This window comes from Myotis myotis, unplaced genomic scaffold (genome assembly GCF_014108235.1).
Source record: "Myotis myotis isolate mMyoMyo1 unplaced genomic scaffold, mMyoMyo1.p scaffold_m19_p_14, whole genome shotgun sequence".
Taxonomy (NCBI): domain Eukaryota; kingdom Metazoa; phylum Chordata; class Mammalia; order Chiroptera; family Vespertilionidae; genus Myotis; species Myotis myotis.
In genome coordinates this window covers 21,706,552-21,718,833 of record NW_023416318.1, presented here as the reverse complement: position 1 = coordinate 21,718,833, position 12,282 = coordinate 21,706,552, and positions in this window count along the sequence as shown.

Below are 12,282 nucleotides of genomic sequence, written 5' to 3'. Positions count from 1 at the left end.
ATGCGCACAATGGAATTGATGGAAGTCCCCAGGAAGCCTAGACTTAGTAACTCCAAACCTCAAGATCTTTAAATCTGAGAATAAGAGTGGTGGTTCCTTGGGCATAAATACAACAAACTATAAAGTACCACTAACAGCATTCCTCCACTCTCTAGGGCTCCTTACAATAAGACCACCACTAGGACAATTAGAAAACCTGGTAGCATCTTATTCTATCTCCCCAGCCAGCCCTGAAGACATCTCTAGCGGAGGGCACAGGCCTCCATTCCTGTGCTCCTGTGGGTGGGCCACGACAACAGATGAGTTTTTAAATGCCATGCTGTTTCCTGTTCTCCTAGTTGTGTAAGTTGATTTCACTGGGATTTTCTTTTGATGATACTAATTCTGCCAAAGATAATTAGGGAACAAGGAAGTCTGCTTTTGTATTCATGCCTTTGGGATGTACAGATTTAGCATCTGAAGGAACATGAACTTGGTTGAATGAGAGAAGAGAGGAAACTCTATGTTAAAAGAAAAATTAATGCAGCTTTGGTTTTGGTATGACCTGCAGAAGGAAACCTTTTTATTACGACTGCTCTGGTGGCATGAACATTCCATCAGTTCTTCAGTGTTTCCCGGTCATAGCCAGCCAACAACAAGGATATTTGTAAAAAGAAACCTATTTTACAATTGTCAAACTCTGCTAGCTGATAGTGGTGGTGTTGATGGGTGTCACTCTGAATTATCAATGTTAAAAGAATGTTTCACATTTAATGTGTTTTTACAATAAAAAGATATAAAATAATAATAATTGAGCAACTCACCCTGCTTTTTTGATGATTTCTCAGACAAGCTTTCAGATTAGAGCCAGTTGTGACTGCGGTTGGCACAAGACACTCCATGTGGTAAAACTGGGAGTTTTGAAGATTTTAGGATAGGACAAGTGGCAATAAAATATCACAAAAATGCAATGTTTTAGTGGAGGAAAATATCACAACCCATTCCACTAACATCCCCACCACTTAAGGTTATACATCAGGTTGAAAATTAAAAATAGTTACTCTACCTAGTCTGTCTGTGTGCTGTGGTCCCACAACTACATGAGGAATATAGGGCTATTAACACATACTTTTAGAATTAATTTTTTAATTTCCAATTACAAATTGGACAATATGCTCCCTTAGCTCTAGAGATTTTAACAAAAGTATTTTAAAGTAGCTAAGATTTTACACTTAACCTTCAATGGTGTATGTGACCAGCAAAAAAAGAAAGAATTCATCAAGTATTGGAAGATAGTTGTTCCATGTTGTACATACAGTTACAGAATTGGGGAAACATAAACAAATTCTGCCCACGAGACCAGATATAATGATGTTTGACAAACTTATTGATATTGCAACTCCTCTAAATTCACACAGATAATACCAATGAGTTCCAGTGAGAATGAGGGACAGAAAGAGAAGATGACATTAATATGTAGACTGAGAGATTTCAGAGCAAAGTCAATTATCTTTTTGGTGACTTAGGGTACTTTGCATACACAAATTAAATATTGCAAGTAACTGAGAATTAATTTTACACTGGAATCGATTCTGAATATTGTACTCTCACACACCTATTATATTAGTAGTATATTTTTTCATAACAAAAAATAATGAAACTGGCTATTTCCATAACTTTAAAGTTTATAAAGAACCAACTTATATGTAAAAAAGAAAAAGGCAAAGGATGTTAAGGAAAGCAAGAAAAAGAAATTTCAATTAAAATAAAAGTTGAAGGCTATATAGCTGCATATGAAAGAAAAGCACTTTAAAAACGGTTATTTTCTCTTTTATGTAATATTTGATACTTAAAACATTATCATATTATCTAAAAACTAGAGGCCCAGTGCACAAAATTCATGCACTCGGGGGGGGGGGGAGACCCACAGCCCGGCCTGCCCCCTCTCGCAGTCTGGGAGCCCTCAGGAGATATCTGACTGACAGCTTAGGCCCACTCCCCACAGCAGTTGGACATCCTTAGCACTGCTGGGGAGGCAGGAGAGGTTCCCACCACTGCCACTGCCCTCGTCAGCTGTGAGCCCAGTTTCTGGCTGAGCAGCGCTCCCTCTGTAGTAGCGCACTGACCACCAGGGGTCAGCTCCTGCATTGAGCGTTTCCCCCCTGGTGGTCAGTGTCATCATAGCAACCGGTTGTTCCGCTGTTCAGTAGATTTGCATATTAGGGTTGTATCATATAGGACAAGTTTAAAATTAATAAAAGTAATACTTGTAAACTCATTACCTGACTTAGAAACTAGAGCATTGACAATGCCATTGTTTCTGCATAAGTGTCTTTATCTTACTCCTGCCTTTCCATCATCTTGAATTTTATGTTCATTATTCCCTTGATTTAAAAGAAGTAGTCTTAACCTATATATATGTATCCCAAAATACTGATTTATTATTTCTTGTTGTTAAAATTTATAAAAAATGGTATAATGTTGAATAAAGTCTTATGTCTTGATTTTATCAAAAAACATGTTTTTTCTTCTTTACAATTTATCCCCTTGTGGGGTGTAGTTGTTCATTCTTTTTTTATTATTATTTAAATTCTTTATTGTTTGAAGTATTACATAAGTCTCCTTTTCCCCCATTGACCTCTCTCCAGCTGCTCCCACCTCCCAGCAGATGCCCTCACCCCCCCTACTGTCTGTGTCCATTGGTTATGCTCATATGCATGCATACAAGTTCTTTGGTTGATCTCTTATCCCTCCTACCCCCCAGCCCCCACCTTCCCTCTTAGGTTGGATGGTCTGTTCAATGCTTCTATGACTCTGGCTTTATTTTTGTTCATCAGTTTATGTTGTTCATGATATTCCACAGATGAGTGAAATAATGTGATATTTATCTTTCTCTGACTGGCTTATTTCTCTTAGCATAATACTCTACAGGTCATTCCATGCTGTTGCAAATGGTAAGAGTTCCTTCTTTTTTTACAGCAGCATAGTATTCCATGGTATAAATACCACAGTTTTTTAATCCATCCAACTGCTGATGGGCACTTAAGCTGTTTCCCAATCTTAGCTATTTTTAATTGTGCTGCTGTGAACATAGGGGTACATATATCCTTTCTGATTGGTGTTTCTGTTTTCTTGGGATATATTCCTAGAAGTGGGATTACTGGGTCAAATGTCAGTTTCATTTTTAATTTTTTTAGGAAACTCCTTACTGTCTTCCACAGTGGCTGCACCAGTCTGAATTCCCACTAGCAATGCATGAGTGTTCCTTTTTCTCCACATCCTTGCTAGCACTTGTCATTTGTTGATTTGTTGACGATAGCCATTCTGACAGGTGTGAGATGGTACCTCATTATTGTTTTGATTTGCATCTCTCGGATGATTAGTGACTTTGAGCATGTTTTCATATGTCTCTCGGTCTTCTGTATGTCCTCTTTCTAAAAGTGTCTATTTAGGTCCTTTGCTCATTTTTTGATTGGGTTGTTTATCTTCCTTTTGTTAAGTTGTATGAGTTCTCTGTAAATGTTGGAGATTAAACCCTTATTGGAGATATCATTGGTAAATATGTTCTCCCATGCAGTGGGCCTTCTTGTTGTTTTGCTGATGGTTTCTTTTGCTGTGCAGGAGCTTTTGATTTTGATATAGTCCCATTTGTTTATTTTCTCCTTAGTTTCCGTTGCCCTAGGAGCTGTATTGGTAAAGATATTGCTACAACATATGTCTGATATTTTGCTGCCTATGGATTCTTTTAAGATTTTTATGGTTTCTCATCTTGCATTTAAGTCCTTTATCCATTTTGAGTTTATTTTTGTCTATGGTGTAAGTTGGTAGTCTAGTTTTATGTTTTTGCATGTATCTGTCCAATTTTCCCAACACCATTTATTGAAGAGACTCTCTTGACTCCATTGTATATTCTCTTGCTTCCTTTGTCAAATATTAATTGAGCATAATGGCTTGGGTCAATTTCTGGGTTCTCTATTCTATTCCATTGGTCTATATGTCTGTTTTTGTGCCAATACTGGGCAGTTTTGAGAACCATGGCTTTGTAATATAGCTTGATATCTGGCATTGTGATCCCTCTAACTTTGTTCTTCTTTCTCATGATTGTTGTGGCTACTTGGGGTCTTTTTTTATTCCAGATGAATTTTTGGACAGTTTGTTCTAGATCTGTGAAATATGTTGTTGGTATTTTAATGGGGATTGCATTGAGTCTATACATTGTTCATTCATTTTTATTGCTGTATAATGTTCCATGTGCTTATATATCATAAATGGCTTATGTACTGTACTAGTCTGCTGGGGCTTCCATAACAAAATACTACAGACTGGAGCACTTAAACAACAGAGATTTATTTTCTCACAGTTCTGAAGGCTGGAAGTCCAAAATCAAGGTGCTGGCAGGGTTGGTGCCTGGTGAAAACTTGCTTCCTGATTTGCAGGCAGCTCTCTTCTCACTGTGTCCTCACATGGGGCTTTGTCTGTGCAAGCACACTCCAGATATCTCTTCCTCTTCTTACAAGGAGACCAGTCCAGTGGATGAGAGTCCCCCTTATGACCTTGTTTATCCTACCTCCATGTATAGACATATTGATGGTTAAAGCCTCAAAAACAGATTTTGGGGTAAATGTAATCTAGCCTATAATATATATTTTCCTGCAGAAGTACACTAGGGTCATTCCAAGGTTCTTACTCTTCTACTCAATGCTTCTATGAATATTCTTGTACATATCTCTTGAGGCTCATGAGCAAGCATTTCTCTAAATCACATAAATAGAAGTGAAACTGCTAGCCCATAAGGCATGCAAATGTTCAAATTCAGAAACTGGCACCAAAGTATATCCCAACATGGTTGAATCAAGTTTTACTCCCACCAGACGTGTCTACATATTCCTACAGGTCCGCGTTCTTACTGCCAGTAGTTATTATCAAACACCTTAAATTTGTACCCATCTAGTGAGCATACATGTTATCTTATCAAGGACTTTAACATTATTTCATTAATTAGAGAGAATTTTGACCACTTTATGCATTTGTTTATTGGCATCCCACTTTCTGTAAAATTTCTATTTCATATATAATTCTCCATTTTATTCTGTTGGTTTGTAGTATCTTTAAAAAAATCTTTTAGTAAATATTTTATGTGCATTTTAGATGCAAAAGCTTTACTGATTATATATGTTGCAAATACATTCTTGTAGTTTATATCTTGTCATTTCACTTGCTTTTGGTGGACAAAGTTTTACATTTTAATGCAATCTCATTCCTCAATTTAAGTTTGATACTTTCTGTGCTTTGTTCAAAACTTGTCCCTGCCCCAAGATCACAAAGATACTCTCCGTGTATTGCTGTATTTCCTAAGCCCTTTATCCTAATCCCACAGTAAATAAAAATAAAATATTTGATTTTAGATGTTACAAAATCCTTCATTAATGTGTATCTTAAATGTTTTCGATGAAGTACATAGGTTTTCGTTTTGGATAATAAATACTTTTGACCCATTTTATTAATACTTACTCCATGGAGAGTCTCTAAAAAAGTCTATGACAAATAATTTGGATGTGGCCTTTGCTGTCAAAATGCTTAAAGTCTATCCCAAGAAGCATAATACTAGAGCATATTTTTAGCTTAATAAGAAAAATGTCCTGAGATCTCAGAAGTCCTTTAAAATAATTTAAAGTTAAAATTTATTGGGTTCATATTATGTACAAGGATAATCTCAATTATTTCTTTGAAAAGCCTATGAGATTGTTACTCTAATGCTATATTTTTAAAATGTCAACACTAGACTGATGTTTGGAAAGATGTCCTCAGTTGACCTGGAGAACCCCGGCCACAAAGTACTATATACAGTGGGATTTGGTCACAGGCAGCCTGACTTGGAGTTCTTTCACAATGAGTCCCCTTCCTTTTCCTCACTGAGGAGGGAGCTAAAGCAGGGTTTGACATACGAGAAGAATGAACTCAGGCTGCGGTATTAGAAATAGGCTTTAAAGGATGGGAACATGTCAGAAGTCAGAGAAGAGAACCTTTAATATGGATAAAGTCAAGAAGATAGATGGTAAAGTGTGTGCTCCAATCTGAAGACAGCAGGTAGCGCATCGTTACAAGCTGCTGCCTCTTCAAAGAGATTGGAAATATACGTCATTAGTGAAAGGAAAAGGAATATTATTCCGAAGAAACTAGCATAATCTATAGGGCCTCACCCCATGTCCCTCAAGTTTCTCTTGTCTCAGCACTCGTTCCTGGCTTCAGTCATTCTGGCTTCCCAGAGAGCCCAGCTTCAAGCACCATGAACTTGTTTTTCCCTTGTTCATGACTACTCTCCCCCTTGGCCTGCAATGCATCTTTCTTCCTATTATTTGGATCTCCACTTAAATGTTACTCATTTCAGGTGCTTTTCCTAATCATTTTGTCTAAAACACAAATCCTCTTCCTCACTATTGTTAAGTCTCCTTTATCTTTCTTTATAGTACTTACCACTACCCAGGCTTACATTGCATCACAATTTCCTTTCTTTTATTAGCCACTGGGCAAGAATTTTGGATGATTATTATTTTAACAGTAACCCCAATATCCAAACTGTGCTTGGTACATAATCTGCGGTCCACAAATATTTGTCAAGTAAATGGAATAACGGAATGGAGGGTGAATGAATGAGTGAATAAGTGATGGGCATAAGGACACTATCAGTGGTTTTGTAAGTTGTGACATGAACCCATATTTCGATAGTCTATGGCAGAAATGCGCAGAAGGAATAGGAGAGACAAGATAAAGCAAGCAGGGGGGACAGCTATGAAGTTTTTACAGCAGCATAAGGAGTCTAGTGGTTCAGAGCTTCATTTCTGGTGTCAGACTATGAGGTTCGAATCTCAGCACTAAGACCTCCTGGCTGAGTCACCTTGGGCAAGTCACTGAAACTTTCTACCTTTTCCTTTGCCTGTAAAGTGGGGATGATATTATTTTCACCTGACTCTAGGTCTGCTGAAAAGCTTAAATGAGATAATACAATGATTCAATAATTCATAAAATAGAGGGGTCATTAGCAACAATAAATTCTTAAGGTAGGGCAACCACAGGAATTGAAGGCGGAAATGAGTAAAGAGATATTGAGTAGGTAGAATAAGAAGGACTTGGGATAACCTATAAAGAAAATGCCTGAAAAAGACTCATATTTTTGTTTTGTTTAATTAGAGAAGGGCAATAACTTTAAGTGAGATCCAGCATACAGATAAGGGATTCAATTTTGCGTATGTCAGACCGTAGGGAATAGAAGTAGCAGGCACAATAAGGTTTGTTTTTAAAATGTTTGAGTTTGAGGTGTTCCCAGGCATTTTATATGAAGATGTCTAACAAAGATTGGAAATACACATTAAGGGGTAATGACACACTTTAAAGTTATTTTTTATTCTTCAAAAAGATTTATAATAGAATTTTCTTAAATAGTTCTCTTCCCTATATGGTTTTCAAAATATGGTTTACTTAATCTGGATATTATTATCTCTCTAAACCTTATTACTCTAACAAGTATTTCCCAGATTCTGATGTATTCCATGAGTAAGCCCAAAGCTTAATAGATAAAAACGATGATCTAATCCTCACTCCCCTCCTACCCTCATGCCTGCCACCAACCTTTCACTGTTTCAAGGTACCAAGGGAGGATTCTTAAGCCCCATATAGATCTGAAGACTTGATTCAAAGGTACTACAGGTCTGAATAAAATGGATGTTAAGGACCACCCCCCCACCCCCCCAATGACAAGGGGATATGACCAACCCACCAGCTGCAAACCAAAAAGCTCTTGTTTACCATCCTCACTTTTAACCACCAACTCCTACTCAGGAAACAGCATGCTCATAGTCAGCCAAAGAGTAAAAAGGGGTAGTTAGAAATCTGTAATAAATGTATGTAAGTGAGACAGAAAATTAGAAAATGGCCACCTGCCAGCAGCCACATAAATTTCAGAGGAAATGCATTTTCTACTGGGATGCTTTATCATAGGAATTGCAAATATTTATTAAAAGTATTAAAATAGTCAGAATGTTAAATGTTTCCTCCAGTGGTGAAATTTCACATTGCCACATTAGAAGATGGGATATTCTGATACAGCGTTTATTAAAATGACTTCATTTTATTAGTCTGTCATCCACAATAAATGGGCAGGTACCTTTAAAACAAGATCCGTTGAAGATAAAAGATATTTGGGGGAGGGTTAGAATCTCATTGTGTGAATGTGCCTTTGACTACACAAGTATATAAATCTTGCAACCTTTCCCAAATGATGCCAATAAGATTTTGTTGGTGGTGGTTGAATATCAAGTTTGTTGGCTTCTGTCACCACTTGAAAACCAAATGTAGCCCTAACCGGTTTGGCTCAGTGGATAGAGCATCAGCCTGCAGACTCAAGGGTCCCAGGTTCAATTCCAGTCAAGGGCATGTACCCTGGTTGCGGGCACATCCCCAGTGGGGGGTGTGCAGGAGGCAGCTGATCGATGTTTCTCTCTCATCGATGTTTCTAACTCTCTATCCCTCTCCCTTCCTCTCTGTAAAAAATCAATAAAATGTATTTTTAAAAAAATAAAAGAAAACCAAATGTAGTTTGGTTTGCCACTAACTCGCATGCACACGATGGGGTTCAATACAGGCCATGACAGAATGCACCATTTCGGCATGAGGGTTATTTCTAGCTAAAGACAATCAAGTCACAACAGACTCAAGAAGAGCTTCTTACCTCTCCCTTAACTGCCTAATAGAATTTAGGTATGGAGCCTGTGCCAGGAGGAGAGCTTTTTTACATCAGAAATGGCACAGAAACATCTGTTGGCCAGGCATTTGCTCTGCCAATCTTCCCATGAATTGTCTTCCTCCCTTTTTAAATCCAAGACCCCACCCCCTTCTCCTGAGCTCAGGATAGCACAGAAGTCTCAATCACCTGACTATGTGAGAGCTTCTCATGTTTCTCATGTCTTTGAGGGGCTTCTGTACATATGAAATTAAATTTGCTTGTCTCCTCTTAATCTGTTTTATGTCAATTTAATTATTAGGCCACCAAAGAACCCAGAAGGAAAGACGGGACACGTTTTCCTCCCCTGGCCAAGATACACTGGATAACTATTTGAATGGTTAGTCCTTAGTGGGTTTTCAGATGCAATTACCAAACATACCCAAGTGGAGATGTTAAACCAACTCCAAAAGAGCTGAAAATGGAAGGAGGCGGCTACTCTACTGCACCAGGATAATAGAGATGACGGGCAGAGCACATCGTTACTGAGTGGCACTGAGTTGAAGAGTGACAGGATGAGCTGGACAGATTACCGCCCTAAGAAGCTTGTGGTTCCTGTGCGGCACTGACCTAATAAAGATCTTATGCCATCACAGAGCGAAGATAAAAAGAGCCTTTTGCCATCTTTAGACACTCTTTTGTGTGACTTGGAACAGCTTCCCGAGTCTATCCCATGAAAATGATGATGGTACTGAAGGGAATCCGGTCTGGCTTAAGTATCGGGGGAGGTAAGGTAGAGCTCAAGAGGGGCAGGGCTGAGTATTGGGAAACTGAGTATTTCTGGGCCAGAATAACTAAGAAGCATTAGCCTTCAGTAGGTGGGTAGAGTGTCCATCTTTCATATTAGAATGTAAGCAATTTAAGGTGATTGTTCTATGCGAATTCATTTATTCAATAAATATGTGGATGGGGGGCACCCCTAAAGCTAACCAGGAATATGGGTGCTGCAATCAGAGTAACAGTGACTCAGGTCCTGCCTCAGACACCCGGCATTCTGGTGGGGAGGAGACAGGTGTTTACAAAGCAATATATAAGATTTCATGAGGAAATGAAGGTTTTGAAGCAAAAAAATAAAACCATGGCACAGGGTGATAAGTGACAAAGGAGACTTCTTTTAGGTCAGGGAAGGGTTATGGGTGAGGGGACATTGAGCAGGTGCCTGAATGCAGTGAGGGATCTGTCCAGATAGCCACAGGATCTGGTCCACGTGTTATAAGCAGAAATCTGCCAGCGCTATCTTTCTACTTTCCTTCTCTTCCTGCCTGGATCATAGGGAATCCTTAGAGATGCTGAAGCCTTCACTAAGATGTCAGTAAGTCACAATACTGCTCTTAGATGATCTGTCACTGTTCCTTTGTTTCACGAGGCTGACAACCCCTCTTCTATTTGATTAAGACAGGGCAGCTGAGTTTAATATAAACTATAATTATGGTCAGTATCTACTATTCTCCAGGCATTATGCTAAGGATTACAGGTTCTACCATTGTATTTCAGTGTGTGCCAATCTACTGTCTAAATTTGTTTTTGTTTTTAACCATAAAATATCAAAAATAATGTCTTTTCAAAGCCCAATAAAGGGCTTCTATCTGGGCTAAGATTACAAGACTGGACACCTCTTTGTTAAATTTTCCCTATGACCAAAACAATGATAACCTCTACCTGAAATCCATGTGTAGGTTCTGGTGTTTCATGTATCCCTTTAGATTATATGCTCTTGACAGAGCATAAAAGGATGAACAGGAGAACAACTTCATCCAGGAATGCCTAAAAGGAGGATCCTTCTATGTGCATCTTAGCTGAGAAGAGTTAAGGGACTGTGAAAATTTTCAGCTGAAAAACAAGTGCCAATAAAGGTAAATATGTCCATCAAGATATGTTGAATACATGGGGGATGGTTTGGTGCAAACCTTTTAAAAGCAACAGGCAGGGAGAGAGAGAGAGAGAGAGAGAGAGAGAGAGAGAGAGAGAGAGAGAGAGAGAGAGAGAGAGAGAATGCTTTGAGAACTACTTAGGCACAATGCAGAAGGAAAAACCTTGGTGTGTTGTGTTTGCTTTTTTCCACACCTAGTGCAGAGGGATAAAAGAGAGGCAGGAAAAGAAGTGAAGGAAGAAGGCAAAATAAAGAAGGGAAAGACAAAAGGAAGAATGATGGCAGAAAAAAATTAGAAGATGAAATGGGACAAACAGAGCAAAATGAAGGCAGAAAAACAATCTGTATGTGTAGGCCACATGCTGCGGTAGACAAAGGCTTTCCTGAACCTCTCTCATCATGTCCTCGTGGCCGCTCTAAAGACATGGATGCTATTATTTATTCCGAAGTCCAGGAAGCAGGCTTGGAGAACAGAATCTAGCTGCCATGGTCCCATGGTGGCTAAATGATCCCCATGGGATCCAAGGCTCAGGAATTCTACAGCACTCTGTGCTCTACGCAATCACTGTAAGCGCACTAGCCAGGAATCTCTAAAAACAAGTTAATGAAAGGAATATTTATTGAGCACCTACAAAATGCTCTGGAAATACACCAGTGGGAGAAAAAACCACCACCACCACCACCACCACCACCACCACCACCACCACCACCCCCGCTTTTATCAATCTAACTCTAGAAAGAGGAGACAATTTAAGAGCTACGATGATGTGAATGCAATGAAAAAAAATTGAGCAGGATATAGTATAGTGGATGTGCTTAAATTTGGGGTAAGAGTTACTCTCCACAGGGAGGTTGGAAAGAGCTCAATGATAAGGCAAAACTTAAACAGAAATCGAATATGAATAGAGGGAGTGAGCTATGAGGACATGCTGGGGAAGGCATTCCAGGGAGGCGTAACAGCAGGAACAAAAGTCCTGTGGCTTTTAACAGCTTGAGACTATGAGGTAGCAGGAAAGTCAAAACCTATCTTTCATAGTAATTTACACTCAAGGTGTAGTCGGTTCAATTACAGCTCATCAGTGGTGAAAAGCATTATCTAAGAAATGCTTTAAAATGTATAAAGTGTATACAATGCTACAAGAGCAATTGAGTTGAAAAGAAACTAGGTCAGAGAAGGTATCACAAAAGAAGTTGGGCTGAGACTCAAAGACCATCTGACAGTGAACCAGGCTCTGTGGTCTACAGAAAACAACAGAGAAGACAGAACAAGTAGAATTATCCATTCACATTTGAGGCAGGAAAAAAGCTCCCTGGTATTGGGTCGGGTCATATTTTGTGTTTCTGTTCCATTTCCTGCTTGAAGGGTTTCCATATTGTGGTGAATCTGTGTGTGGCTGTAATGGGGGCTTCCATCTGTGGTCCTGGAAGAGACAGGTCCCAGAGCATAAGCCTGGTCACTCATTGTCTTGGGAGGAAACTCAATTCAGACCTTGGGCAGAAGGACATCCATATAGCGCAGCCGATAATCTCCTCAAGACCAGCTGCTCTTTGCTTTTTGGACACAAAATAGGACCCAAATTACAAAATCTGGGACCAGCTCTGTCCTGGGTGCCACATATTGTTTTCCTTCCTGGCAAGAACAGCAGACGCAGCCTTT